Below are 14147 nucleotides of genomic sequence, written 5' to 3'. Positions count from 1 at the left end.
ATCGTTGATTTGAAGGTCCAAGGGATACAGTAAACCTGCAATGGTGCATCGGTATCTAATACTGCTGTCCCAGGAAAGGCTAAAAGCACGAACTATTAGAAGAGTTCCTCCTCTTCTAAATAAGTCGACATTATGCATTTGGATTCAATATCGATGCAGTTTCTGTGTTTCATCGTTGATTTGAAGGTCCAAGGGATACAGTAAACCTGCAATGGTGCATCGGAATCTAATATTGCTGTCCCAGGAATGGCTCAAAGCACGAACTATTAGAAGAGTTACTCCTGTTGTAAATAAGTCGACATTTTGTCTTTTGTATTCAATATCGATGCAATTTCCGTGTTTCATCGTTGATTTGAAGGTCCAAGGGATACAGTAATCCTGCAATGGTGCATCGGAATCTAATATTGCTGTCGCAGGAAAGGCTCAAAGCACAAATTATTAGAAGAGTTACTCCTCTTATAAATAAGTCGACATTTTGCCTTTTGTATTCAATATCGATGCAGATTCTGTGTTTCATCGTTGATTTTAAGGTCCAAGGGATACAGTAAACCTGCAATCGTGCATCGGAATCTAATACTGCTGTCCCAGGAAAGGCTCAAAGCACGAACTATTAGAAGAGTTACTGCTCTTAGATGTAAGTCGACATTTTGACTTTTGTATTCAATATCGATGCAATTTCTGTGTTTCATCGTTGATTTGAAGGTCCAAGGGATACAGTAAACCTGCAATGGTGCATCGGAATCAAATATTGCTGTCCCAGGAAAGGCTCAAAGCACGAACTATTAGAAGAGTTACTCCTCTTGTAAATAAGTCGACATTTTGCCTTTTGTATTCAATATCGATTCAATTTCCGTGTTTCATCGTAGATTTGAATGTCCAAGGGATACAGTTAACCTGCAATGGTGCATCGGAATCTAATATTGCTGTCCCAGGAAAGGCTCAAAGCACGAACTATTAGAAGAGTTACTCCTCTTGTAAATAAGTCGATGTTGTGCCTTTTGTATTAAATATCGATTCAATTTCCGTGTTTCATCGTTGATTCGAAGGTCCTAGGGATACAGTAAACCTGCAATGGTGCTTCGGAATCTAATATTGCTGTCCCAGGAAAGGCTCAAAGCACGAACTATTAGAAGAGATACTCCTCTTGTAAATAAGTCGACATTTTGTCTTTTGTATTCAATATCGATGCAATTTCCGTGTTTCATCGTTGATTTGAAGGTCCAAGGGATACAGTAAACCTGCAATGGTGCTTCGGAATCTAATACTGCTGTCCCAGGAAAGGCTCAAAGCACGAACTATTAGAAGAGTTACACCTCTTGTAAATAAGTCGACATTTTGCCTTTTGTATTCAATATCGATGCAATTTCTGTGTTTCATCGTTGATTTGAAGGTCCAAGGGATACAGTAAACCTGCAATGGTGCATCGGAATCTAATATTGCTGTCCCAGGAAAGGCTCAAAGCACGAACTATTAGAAGAGTTACTCCTCTTGTAAATACGTCGACATTTTGCCTTTTGTGTTCAATATCGATTCAATTTCCGTGTTTCATCGTTGATTTGAAGATCCAAGGGATACAGTAAACCTGCAATGGTGCATCGGAATCTAATATTGCTGTCCCAGGAAAGGCTCAAAGCACGAACTATTAGAAGAGTTACTCCTCTTGTAAATAAGTCGATATTTTGCCCTTTGAATTCAATATCGATGCAATTTCCGTGTTTTATCGTTGATTTGAAGGTCCAAGGGATACAGTAAACCTGCAATGGTGCATTGGAATCTAATACTGCTGTCCCAGGAAAGGCTCAAAGCACGAACTATTAGAAGAGTTACTCCTCTTATAAATAAGTCGACATTTTGCCTTTAGTATTCAATATCGATGCAATTGCTGTGTTTCATCGTTGATTTGAAGGTCCAAGGGATACAGTAAACCTGCAATGGTGCATCGTAAACTAATACTGCTGTCCCAGGACAGGCTCAAAACACGAACTATTAGAAGAGTTACTCCTCTTGTAAATAAGTCGACATTTTGCCTTTTGTATTAAATATCGATGTAATTTCTGTGTTTAATCGTTGATTTGAAGGTCCAAGAGATATAGTAAAAATGCAATGGTGCATCGGAATCTAATACTGCTGTCCCAGAAAGGGTAAACCACGAACTATTAGAAGAGTTACTCCTCTTGTAAATAAGTCGACATTTTGCATTTTGTATTCAATAACGATGCAATTTCTGTGTTTCATCGTTGATTTGAAGATCCAAGAGATACAGTAAACCTGGAATGGTGCATCGGAATCTAATAGTGCTGTCCCAGGAAAGGCTCAAAGCACGATCTATTAGAAGAGTTACTTCTCTTGTAAATAAGTCGAGATGTTGTCTTTTGTATTCAATATCGATGCAATTTCTGTGTTTCATCGTTAATTTGAAGGTCCAAGGGATACAGTAAACCTGCAATGGTGCATCGGAATCTAATACTGCTGTCCCAGGAAAGGCTCAAAACACGAACTATTAGAAGTGTTACTCCTCTTGTAAATAAGTGACATTTTGCCTTTTGTATTCAGTATCGACGCAATTTCTGTGTTTCATCGTTGATTTGAAGGTCCAAGGGATACAGTAAACCTGCAATGGTGCATCGGAATCTAATACTGCTATCCCAGGAAAGGCTCAAAGCACGAACTATTAGAAGAGTTACACCTCTTGAAAGTAAGTCGACATTTTGCCTCTTGTATTCAATATCGATGCAATTTCTGTGTTTCATCGTTGATTTGAAGGTCCAAGGGATACAGTAAACCTGCAATGGTGCATCGGAATCTAATATTGCTGTCCCAGGAAAGGCTCAAAACACGAACTATTAGAAGTGTTACTCCTCTTGTAAATAAGTGACATTTTGCCTTTTGTATTCAGTATCGACGCAATTTCTGTGTTTCATCGTTGATTTGAAGGTCCAAGGGATACAGTAAACCTGCAATTGTGCATCGGTATCTAATACTGCGGTCCCAGGAAAGGCTCAAAGCACGAACTATTAAAAGAGTTACTCCTCTTATAAATAAGTCGACATTATGCATTTGGATTCAATATCGATGCATTTTCCCTGTTTCATCGCTGATTTGAAGGTCCAAGGGATACAGTAAACCTGCAATGGTGCATCGGAATCTAATACTGCTATCCCAGGAAAGGCTCAAAGCACGAACTATTAGAAGAGTTACACCTCTTGAAAGTAAGTCGACATTTTGCCTCTTGTATTCAATATCGATGCAATTTCTGTGTTTCATCGTTGATTTGAAGGTCCAAGGGATACAGTAATCCTGAAATGGTGCATCGGAATCTAATATTGCTGTCGCAGGAAAGGCTCAAAGCACAAATTATTAGAAGAGTTACTCCTCTTGTAAATAAGTCGATGTTGTGCCTTTTGTATTAAATATCGATTCAATTTCTGTGTTTCATCGTTGATTTGAAGGTCCAAGGGATACAGTAAACCTGCAATGGTGCATCGTAAACTAATACTGCTGTCCCAGGAAAGGCTCAAAGCACGAACTATTAGAAGAGTTACTCCTCTTAGATGTAAGTCGACATTTTCCTTTTTGTATTCAATATCGATGCAATTTCTGTGTTTCATCGTTGATTTAAAGGTCCAAGGGATACAGTAAACCTGCAATGGTGAATCGGAATCTAATATTGCTGTCCCAGGAAAGGCTCAAAGCACGAACTATTAGAAGACTTACTCCTCTTGTAAATAAGTCGACATTTTGCCTTTTGTATTCAGTATCGACGCAGATTCTGTGTTTCATCGTTGATTTTAAGGTCCAAGGGATACAGTAAACCTGCAATCGTGCATCGGAATCTAATACTGCTGTCCCAGGAAAGGCTCAAAGCACGAACTATTAGAAAAGTTACTGCTCTTAGATGTAAGTCGACATTTTGACTTTTGTATTCAATATCGATGCAATTTCTGTGTTTCATCGTTGATTTGAAGGTCCAAGGGATACAGTAAACCTGCAATGGTGCATCGGAATCTAATATTGCTGTCCCAGGAAAGGCTCAAAGCACGAACTATTAGAAGAGTTAGTCCTCTTGTAAATAAGTCGACATTTTGCCTTTTGTATTCAATATCGATTCAATTTCCGTGTTTCATCGTAGATTTGAATGTCCAAGGGATACAGTTAACCTGCAATGGTGCATCGGAATCTAATATTGCTGTCCCAGGAAAGGCTCAAAGCACGAACTATTAGAAGAGTTACTCCTCTTGTAAATAAGTCGATGTTGTGCCTTTTGTATTAAATATCGATTCAATTTCCGTGTTTCATCGTTGATTTGAAGGTCCTAGGGATACAGTAAACCTGCAATGGTGCTTCGGAATCTAATATTGCTGTCCCAGGAAAGGCTCAAAGCACGAACTATTAGAAGAGATACTCCTCTTGTAAATAAGTCGACATTTTGTCTTTTGTATTCAATATCGATGCAATTTCCGTGTTTCATCGTTGATTTGAAGGTCCAAGGGATACAGTAAACCTGCAATGGTGCTTCGGAATCTAATACTGCTGTCCCAGGAAAGGCTCAAAGCACGAACTATTAGAAGAGTTACACCTCTTGTAAATAAGTCGACATTTTGCCTTTTGTATTCAATATCGATGCAATTTCTGTGTTTCATCGTTGATTTGAAGGTCCAAGGGACACTGTAATCCTGCAATGGTGCATCGGAATCTAATATTGCTGTCGCAGGAAAGGCTCAAAACACAAATTATTAGAAGAGTTACTCCTCTTATAAATAAGTCGACATTTTGCCTTTTGTATTCAATATCGATGCAATTTCTGTGTTTCATCGTTGATTTGAAGGTCCAAGGGATACAGTAAACCTGCAATGGTGCATCGGAATCTAATATTGCTGTCCCAGGAAAGGCTCAAAGCACGAACTATTAGAAGAGTTACTCCTCTTGTAAATACGTCGACATTTTGCCTTTTGTGTTCAATATCGATTCAATTTCCGTGTTTCATCGTTGATTTGAAGGTCCAAGGGATACAGTAAACCTGCAATGGTGCATCGGAATCTAATATTGCTGTCCCAGGAAAGGCTCAAAGCACGAACTATTAGAAGAGTTACTCCTCTTGTAAATAAGTCGACATTTTGCCCTTTGTATTCAATATCGATGCAATTTCCGTGTTTTATCGTTGATTTGAAGGTCCAAGGGATACAGTAAACCTGCAATGGTGCATTGGAATCTAATACTGCTGTACCAGGAAAGGCTCAAAGCACGAACTATTAGAAGAGTTACTCCTCTTATAAATAAGTCGACATTTTGCTTTTTGTATTCAATATCGATGCAATTTCTGTGTTTCATCGTTGATTTGAAGGTCCAAGGGATACAGTAAACCTGCAATGGTGCATCGTAATCTAATACTGCTGTCCCAGGAAAGGCTCAAAACACGAACTATTAGAAGAGTTACTCCTCTTGTAAATAAGTCGACATTTTGCCTCTTGTATTAAATATCGATGTAATTTCTGTGTTTAATCGTTGATTTGAAGGTCCAAGAGATACAGTAAAAATGCAATGGTGCATCGGAATCTAATACTGCTGTCGCAGAAAGGGTAAACCACGAACTATTAGAAGAGTTACTCCTCTTGTAAATAAGTCGACATTTTGCATTTTGTATTCAATAACGATGCAATATCTGTGTTTCATCGTTGATTTGAAGGTCTAAGAGATACAGTAAACCTGGAATGGTGCATCGGAATCTAATACTGCTGTCCCAGGAAAGGCTCAAAGCACGAACTATTAGAAGAGTTACTCCTCTTGTAAATAAGTCGACGTTGTGCCTTTTGTATTCAATATCGATTCAATTTCCGTGTTTCATCGTTGATTTGAAGGTCCTAGGGATACAGTAAACCTGCAATGGTGCATCGGAATCTAATATTGCTGTCCCAGGAAAGGCTCAAAGCACGAACTATTAGAAGAGATACTCCTCTTGTAAATAAGTCGACATTTTGTCTTTTGTATTCAATATCGATGCAATTTCCGTGTTTCATCGTTGATTTGAAGGTCCAAGGGATACAGTAAACCTGCAATGGTGCATCGGAATCTAATACTGCTGTCCCAGGAAAGGCTCAAAGCACGAACTATTAGAAGAGCTACACCTCTTGTAAATAAGTCGACATTTTGCCTTTTGTATTCAATATCGATGCAATTTCTGTGTTTCATCGTTGATTTGAAGGTCCAAGGGACACAGTAATCCTGCAATGGTGCATCGGAATCTAATATTGCTGTCGCAGGAAAGGCTCAAAACACAAATTATTAGAAGAGTTACTCCTCTTATAAATAAGTCGACATTTTGCCTTTTGTATTCAATATCGATGCAATTTCTGTGTTTCATCGTTGATTTGAAGGTCCAAGGGATACAGTAAACCTGCAATGGTGCATCGGAATCTAATATTGCTGTCCCAGGAAAGGCTCAAAGCACGAACTATTAGAAGAGTTACTCCTCTTGTAAATACGTCGACATTTTGCCTTTTGTGTTCAATATCGATTCAATTTCCGAGTTTCATCGTTGATTTGAAGGTCCAAGGGATACAGTAAACCTGCAATGGTGCATCGGAATCAAATATTGCTGTCCCAGGAAAGGCTCAAAGCACGAACTAATAGAAGAGTTACTCCTCTTGTAAATAAGTCGACATTTTGCCCTTTGTATTCAATATCGATGCAATTTCCGTGTTTTATCGTTGATTTGAAGGTCCAAGGGATACAGTAAACCTGCAATGGTGCATTGGAATCTAATACTGCTGTACCAGGAAAGGCTCAAAGCACGAACTATTAGAAGAGTTACTCCTCTTATAAATAAGTCGACATTTTGCTTTTTGTATTCAATATCGATGCAATTTCTGTGTTTCATCGTTGATTTGAAGGTCCAAGGGATACAGTAAACCTGCAATGGTGCATCGTAATCTAATACTGCTGTCCCAGGAAAGGCTCAAAACACGAACTATTAGAAGAGTTACTCCTCTTGTAAATAAGTCGACATTTTGCCTTTTGTATTAAATATCGATGTAATTTCTGTGTTTAATCGTTGATTTGAAGGTCCAAGAGATACAGTAAAAATGCAATGGTGCATCGGAATCTAATACTGCTGTCGCAGAAAGGGTAAACCACGAACTATTAGAAGAGTTACTCCTCTTGTAAATAAGTCGACATTTTGCATTTTGTATTCAATAACGATGCAATATCTGTGTTTCATCGTTGATTTGAAGGTCTAAGAGATACAGTAAACCTGGAATGGTGCATCGGAATCTAATACTGCTGTCCCAGGAAAGGCTCAAAGCACGAACTATTAGAAGAGTTACTTCTCTTGTAAATAAGTCGAGATGTTGTATTTTGTATTCAATATCGATGCAATTTCTGTGTTTCATCGTTAATTTGAAGGTCCAAGGGATACAGTAAACCTGCAATGGTGCATCGGAATCTAATACTGCTGTCCCAGGAATGGCTCAAATCACGAATTATTAGAAGATTTACTCCTCTTATAAATAAGTCGACATTTTGCCTCTTGTATTCAATATCGATGCAATTTCTGTGTTTCATCGTTGATTTGAAGGTCCAAGGGATACAGTAATCCTGCAATGGTGCATCGGAATCTAATACTGCTGTCCCAGGAGAGGCTCAAAACACGAACTATTAGAAGAGTTACTCCTCTTATAAATAAGTCGACATTTTGCCTTTTGTATTCAATATCGATGCAATTTCCGTGTTTCATCGTTGATTTGAAGGTCCAAGAGATACAGTAAACCTGCAATGGTGCATCGGAATCTAATACTGCTGTCCCAGGAAAGGCTCAAAGCACGAACTATTAGAAGTGTTACTCCTCTTGTAAATAAGTGACATTTTGCCTTTTGTATTCAGTATCGACGCAATTTCTGTGTTTCATCGTTGATTTGAAGGTCCAAGGGATACAGTAAACCTGCAATGGTGCATCGGTATCTAATACTGCGGTCCCAGGAAAGGCTCAAAGCACGAACTATTAGAAGAGTTACTCATCTTATAAATAAGTCGACATTATGCATTTGGATTCAATATCGATGCAATTTCCCTGTTTCATCGTTGATTTGAAGGTCCAAGGGATACAGTAAACCTGCAATGGTGCATCGGTATCTAATACTGCTGTCCCAGGAAAGGCTAAAAGCACCAACTATTAGAAGAGTTCCTCCTCTTCTAAATAAGTCGACATTATGCATTTGGATTCAATATCGATGCAATTTCTGTGTTTCATCGTTGATTTGAAGGTCCAAGGGATACAGTAAACCTGCAATGGTGCATCGGAATCTAATACTGCTGTCCCAGGAAAGGCTCAAAGCACGAACTATTAGAAGAGTTACACCTTTTGTAAATAAGTCGACATTTTGCCTTTTGTATTCAATATCGATGCAATTTTCTGTGTTTCATCGTTGATTTGAAGGTCCAAGGGACACAGTAATCCTGCAATGGTGCATCGGAATCTAATATTGCTGTCGCAGGAAAGGCTCAAAACACAAATTATTAGAAGAGTTACACCTCTTATAAATAAGTCGACAATTTGCCTTTTGTATTCAATATCGATGCAATTTCTGTGTTTCATCGTTGATTTGAAGGTCCAAGGGATACAGTAAACCTGCAATGGTGCATCGGAATCTAATATTGCTATCCCAGGAAAGGCTCAAAGCACGAACTATTAGAAGAGTTACTCCTCTTGTAAATACGTCGACATTTTGCCTTTTGTATTCAATATCGATTCAATTTCCGTGTTTCATCGTTGATTTGAAGGTCCAAGAGATACAGTAAACCTGCAATGGTGCATCGGAATCTAATACTGCTGTCCCAGGAAAGGCTCAAAGCACGAACTATTAGAAGTGTTACTCCTCTTGTAAATAAGTCGACATTTTGCCTTTTGTATTCAGTATCGACGCAATTTCTGTGTTTCATCGTTGATTTGAAGGTCCAAGGGATACAGTAAACCTGCAATGGTGCATCGGTATCTAATACTGCTGTCCCAGGAAAGGCTAAAAGCACCAACTATTAGAAGAGTTCCTCCTCTTCTAAATAAGTCGACATTATGCATTTGGATTCAATATCGATGCAGTTTCTGTGTTTCATCGTTGATTTGAAGGTCCAAGGGATACAGTAAACCTGCAATGGTGCATCGGAATCTAATATTACTGTCCCAGGAATGGCTCAAAGCACGAACTATTAGAAGAGTTACTCCTGTTGTAAATAAGTCGACATTTTGTCTTTTGTATTCAATATCGATGCAATTTCCGTGTTTCATCGTTGATTTGAAGGTCCAAGGGATACAGTAATCCTGCAATGGTGCATCGGAATCTAATATTGCTGTCGCAGGAAAGGCTCAAAGCACAAATTATTAGAAGAGTTACTCCTCTTATAAATAAGTCGACATTTTGCCTTTTGTATTCAATATCGATGCAGATTCTGTGTTTCATCGTTGATTTTAAGGTCCAAGGGATACAGTAAACCTGCAATCGTGCATCGGAATCTAATACTGCTGTCCCAGGAAAGGCTCAAAGCACGAACTATTAGAAGAGTTACTGCTCTTAGATGTAAGTCGACATTTTGACTTTTGTATTCAATATCGATGCAATTTCTGTGTTTCATCGTTGATTTGAAGGTCCAAGGGATACAGTAAACCTGCAATGGTGCATCGGAATCAAATATTGCTGTCCCAGGAAAGGCTCAAAACACGAACTATTAGAAGAGTTACTCCTCTTGTAAATAAGTCGACATTTTGCCTTTTGTATTCAATATCGATTCAATTTCCGTGTTTCATCGTAGATTTGAATGTCCAAGGGATACAGTTAACCTGCAATGGTGCATCGGAATCTAATATTGCTGTCCCAGGAAAGGCTCAAAGCACGAACTATTAGAAGAGTTACTCCTCTTGTAAATAAGTCGATGTTGTGCCTTTTGTATTAAATATCGATTCAATTTCCGTGTTTCATCGTTGATTTGAAGGTCCTAGGGATACAGTAAACCTGCAATGGTGCTTCGGAATCTAATATTGCTGTCCCAGGAAAGGCTCAAAGCACGAACTATTAGAAGAGATACTCCTCTTGTAAATAAGTCGACATTTTGTCTTTTGTATTCAATATCGATGCAATTTCCGTGTTTCATCGTTGATTTGAAGGTCCAAGGGATACAGTAAACCTGCAATGGTGCTTCGGAATCTAATACTGCTGTCCCAGGAAAGGCTCAAAGCACGAACTATTAGAAGAGTTACACCTCTTGTAAATAAGTCGACATTTTGCCTTTTGTATTCAATATCGATGCAATTTCTGTGTTTCATCGTTGATTTGAAGGTCCAAGGGATACAGTAAACCTGCAATGGTGCATCGGAATCTAATATTGCTGTCCCAGGAAAGGCTCAAAGCACGAACTATTAGAAGAGTTACTCCTCTTGTAAATACGTCGACATTTTGCCTTTTGTGTTCAATATCGATTCAATTTCCGTGTTTCATCGTTGATTTGAAGGTCCAAGGGATACAGTAAACCTGCAATGGTGCATCGGAATCTAATATTGCTGTCCCAGGAAAGGCTCAAAGCACGAACTATTAGAAGAGTTACTCCTCTTGTAAATAAGTCGACATTTTGCCCTTTGAATTCAATATCGATGCAATTTCCGTGTTTTATCGTTGATTTGAAGGTCCAAGGGATACAGTAAACCTGCAATGGTGCATTGGAATCTAATACTGCTGTCCCAGGAAAGGCTCAAAGCACGAACTATTAGAAGAGTTACTCCTCTTATAAATAAGTCGACATTTTGCCTTTTGTATTCAATATCGATGCAATTGCTGTGTTTCATCGTTGATTTGAAGGTCCAAGGGATACAGTAAACCTGCAATGGTGCATCGTAAACTAATACTGCTGTCCCAGGAAAGGCTCAAAACACGAACTATTAGAAGAGTTACTCCTCTTGTAAATAAGTCGACATTTTGCCTTTTGTATTAAATATCGATGTAATTTCTGTGTTTAATCGTTGATTTGAAGGTCCAAGAGATATAGTAAAAATGCAATGGTGCATCGGAATCTAATACTGCTGTCCCAGGAAAGGCTCAAAGCACGATCTATTAGAAGAGTTACTTCTCTTGTAAATAAGTCGAGATGTTGTCTTTTGTATTCAATATCGATGCAATTTCTGTGTTTCATCGTTAATTTGAAGGTCCAAGGGATACAGTAAACCTGCAATGGTGCATCGGAATCTAATACTGCTGTCCCAGGAAAGGCTCAAAACACGAACTATTAGAAGTGTTACTCCTCTTGTAAATAAGTGACATTTTGCCTTTTGTATTCAGTATCGACGCAATTTCTGTGTTTCATCGTTGATTTGAAGGTCCAAGGGATACAGTAAACCTGCAATGGTGCATCGGAATCTAATACTGCTGTCCCTAGAAAGGCTCAAAGCACGAACTATTAGAGGAGTAACTCCTCTTATAAATAAGTTGACATTTTGCCTTTTGTATTCAATATCGATGCAATTTCTGTGTTTCATCGTTGATTTGAACGTCCAAGGGATACAGTAAACCTGCAAAGGTGCATCGGAATCTAATACTGCTATCCCAGGAAAGGCTCAAAGCACGAACTATTAGTAGAGTTACACCTCTTGAAAGTAAGTCGACATTTTGCCTCTTGTATTCAATATCGATGCAATTTCTGTGTTTCATCGTTGATTTGAAGGTCCAAGGGATACAGTAATCCTGCATGGGTGCATCGGAATCTAATATTGCTGTCGCAGTAAAGGCTCAAATCACAAATTATTAGAAGAGTTACTCCTCTTATAAATAAGTCGACATTTTGCCTTTTGTATTCAGTATCGACGCAATTTCTGTGTTTTATCGTTGATTTGAAGGTCCAAGGGATACAGTAATCCTGCATGGGTGCATCGGAATCTAATATTGCTGTCGCAGGAAAGGCTCAAAGCACAAATTATTAGAAGAGTTACTCCTCTTATAAATAAGTCGACATTTTGCCTTTTGTATTCAATACCGATGCAATTTCTGTGTTTCATCGTTGATTTGAAGGTCCAAGGGATACAGTAAACCTGCAATGGTGCATCGGAATCTAATACTGCTATCCCAGGAAAGGCTCAAAGCACGAACTATTAGAAGAGTTACACCTCTTGAAAGTAAGTCGACATTTTGCCTCTTGTATTCAATATCGATGCAATTTCTGTGTTTCATCGATGATTTGAAGGTCCAAGGGATACAGTAATCCTGCAATGGTGCATCGGAATCTAATATTGCTGTCGCAGGAAAGGCTCAAAGCACAAATTATTAGAAGAGTTACTCCTCTTGTAAATAAGTCGATGTTGTGCCTTTTGTATTAAATATCGATTCAATTTCCGTGTTTCATCGTTGATTTGAAGGTCCAAGGGATACAGTTAACCTGCAATGGTGCATCGTAAACTAATACTGCTGTCCCAGGAAAGGCTCAAAGCACGAACTATTAGAAGAGTTACTCCTCTTAGATGTAAGTCGACATTTTCCTTTTTGTATTCAATATCGATGCAATTTCTGTGTTTCATCGTTGATTTAAAGGTCCAAGGGATACAGTAAACCTGCAATGGTGAATCGGAATCTAATATTGCTGTCCCAGGAAAGGCTCAAAGCACGAACTATTAGAAGACTTACTCCTCTTGTAAATAAGTCGACATTTTGCCTTTTGTATTCAGTATCGACGCAATTTCTGTGTTTCATCGTTGATTTGAAGGTCCAAGGGATACAGTAAACCTGCAATGGTGCATCGGTATCTAATACTGCGGTCCCAGGAAAGGCTCAAAGCACGAACTATTAAAAGAGTTACTCCTCTTATAAATAAGTCGACATTATGCATTTGGATTCAATATCGATGCATTTTCCCTGTTTCATCGTTGATTTGAAGGTCCAAGGGATACAGTAAACCTGCAATGGTGCATCGGAATCTAATACTGCTGTCCCAGGAAAGGCTCAAAGCACGAATTATTAGAAGAGTTACTCCTCTTGTAAATAAGTCGACATTTTGCCTTTTGTATTAAATATCGATGTAATTTCTGTGTTTAATCGTTGATTTGAAGGTCCAAGAGATACAGTAAAAATGCAATGGTGCATCGGAATCTAATACTGCTGTCCCAGAAAGGCTAAACCACGAACTATTAGAAGAGTTACTCCTCTTCTAAATAAGACGACATTATGCATTTGGATTCAATATCGATGCAATTTCTGTGTTTCATCGTTGATTTGAAGGTCCAAGGGATACAGTAAACCTGCAATGGTGCATCGGAATCTAATACTGCTGTCCCAGGAAAGGCTCAAAGCACGAACTATTAGAAGAGTTACACCTTTTGTAAATAAGTCGACATTTTGCCTTTTGTATTCAATATCGATGCAATTTTCTGTGTTTCATCGTTGATTTGAAGGTCCAAGGGACACAGTAATCCTGCAATGGTGCATCGGAATCTAATATTGCTGTCGCAGGAAAGGCTCAAAACACAAATTATTAGAAGAGTTACACCTCTTATAAATAAGTCGACATTTTGCCTTTTGTATTCAATATCGATGCAATTTCTGTGTTTCATCGTTGATTTGAAGGTCCAAGGGATACAGTAAACCTGCAATGGTGCATCGGAATCTAATATTGCTATCCCAGGAAAGGCTCAAAGCACGAACTATTAGAAGAGTTACTCCTCTTGTAAATACGTCGACATTTTGCCTTTTGTATTCAATATCGATTCAATTTCCGTGTTTCATCGTTGATTTGAAGGTCCAAGAGATACAGTAAACCTGCAATGGTGCATCGGAATCTAATACTGCTGTCCCAGGAAAGGCTCAAAGCACGAACTATTAGAAGTGTTACTCCTCTTGTAAATAAGTCGACATTTTGCCTTTTGTATTCAGTATCGACGCAATTTCTGTGTTTCATCGTTGATTTGAAGGTCCAAGGGATACAGTAAACCTGCAATGGTGCATCGGTATCTAATACTGCTGTCCCAGGAAAGGCTAAAAGCACGAACTATTAGAAGAGTTCCTCCTCTTCTAAATAAGTCGACATTATGCATTTGGATTCAATATCGATGCAGTTTCTGTGTTTCATCGTTGATTTGAAGGTCCAAGGGATACAGTAAACCTGCAATGGTGCATCGGAATCTAATA

This window comes from Schistocerca cancellata, chromosome 4 (genome assembly GCF_023864275.1).
Source record: "Schistocerca cancellata isolate TAMUIC-IGC-003103 chromosome 4, iqSchCanc2.1, whole genome shotgun sequence".
Classification (NCBI taxonomy): Eukaryota; Metazoa; Arthropoda; class Insecta; order Orthoptera; family Acrididae; genus Schistocerca; species Schistocerca cancellata.
Note: the sequence above shows the minus strand (reverse complement) of the source record.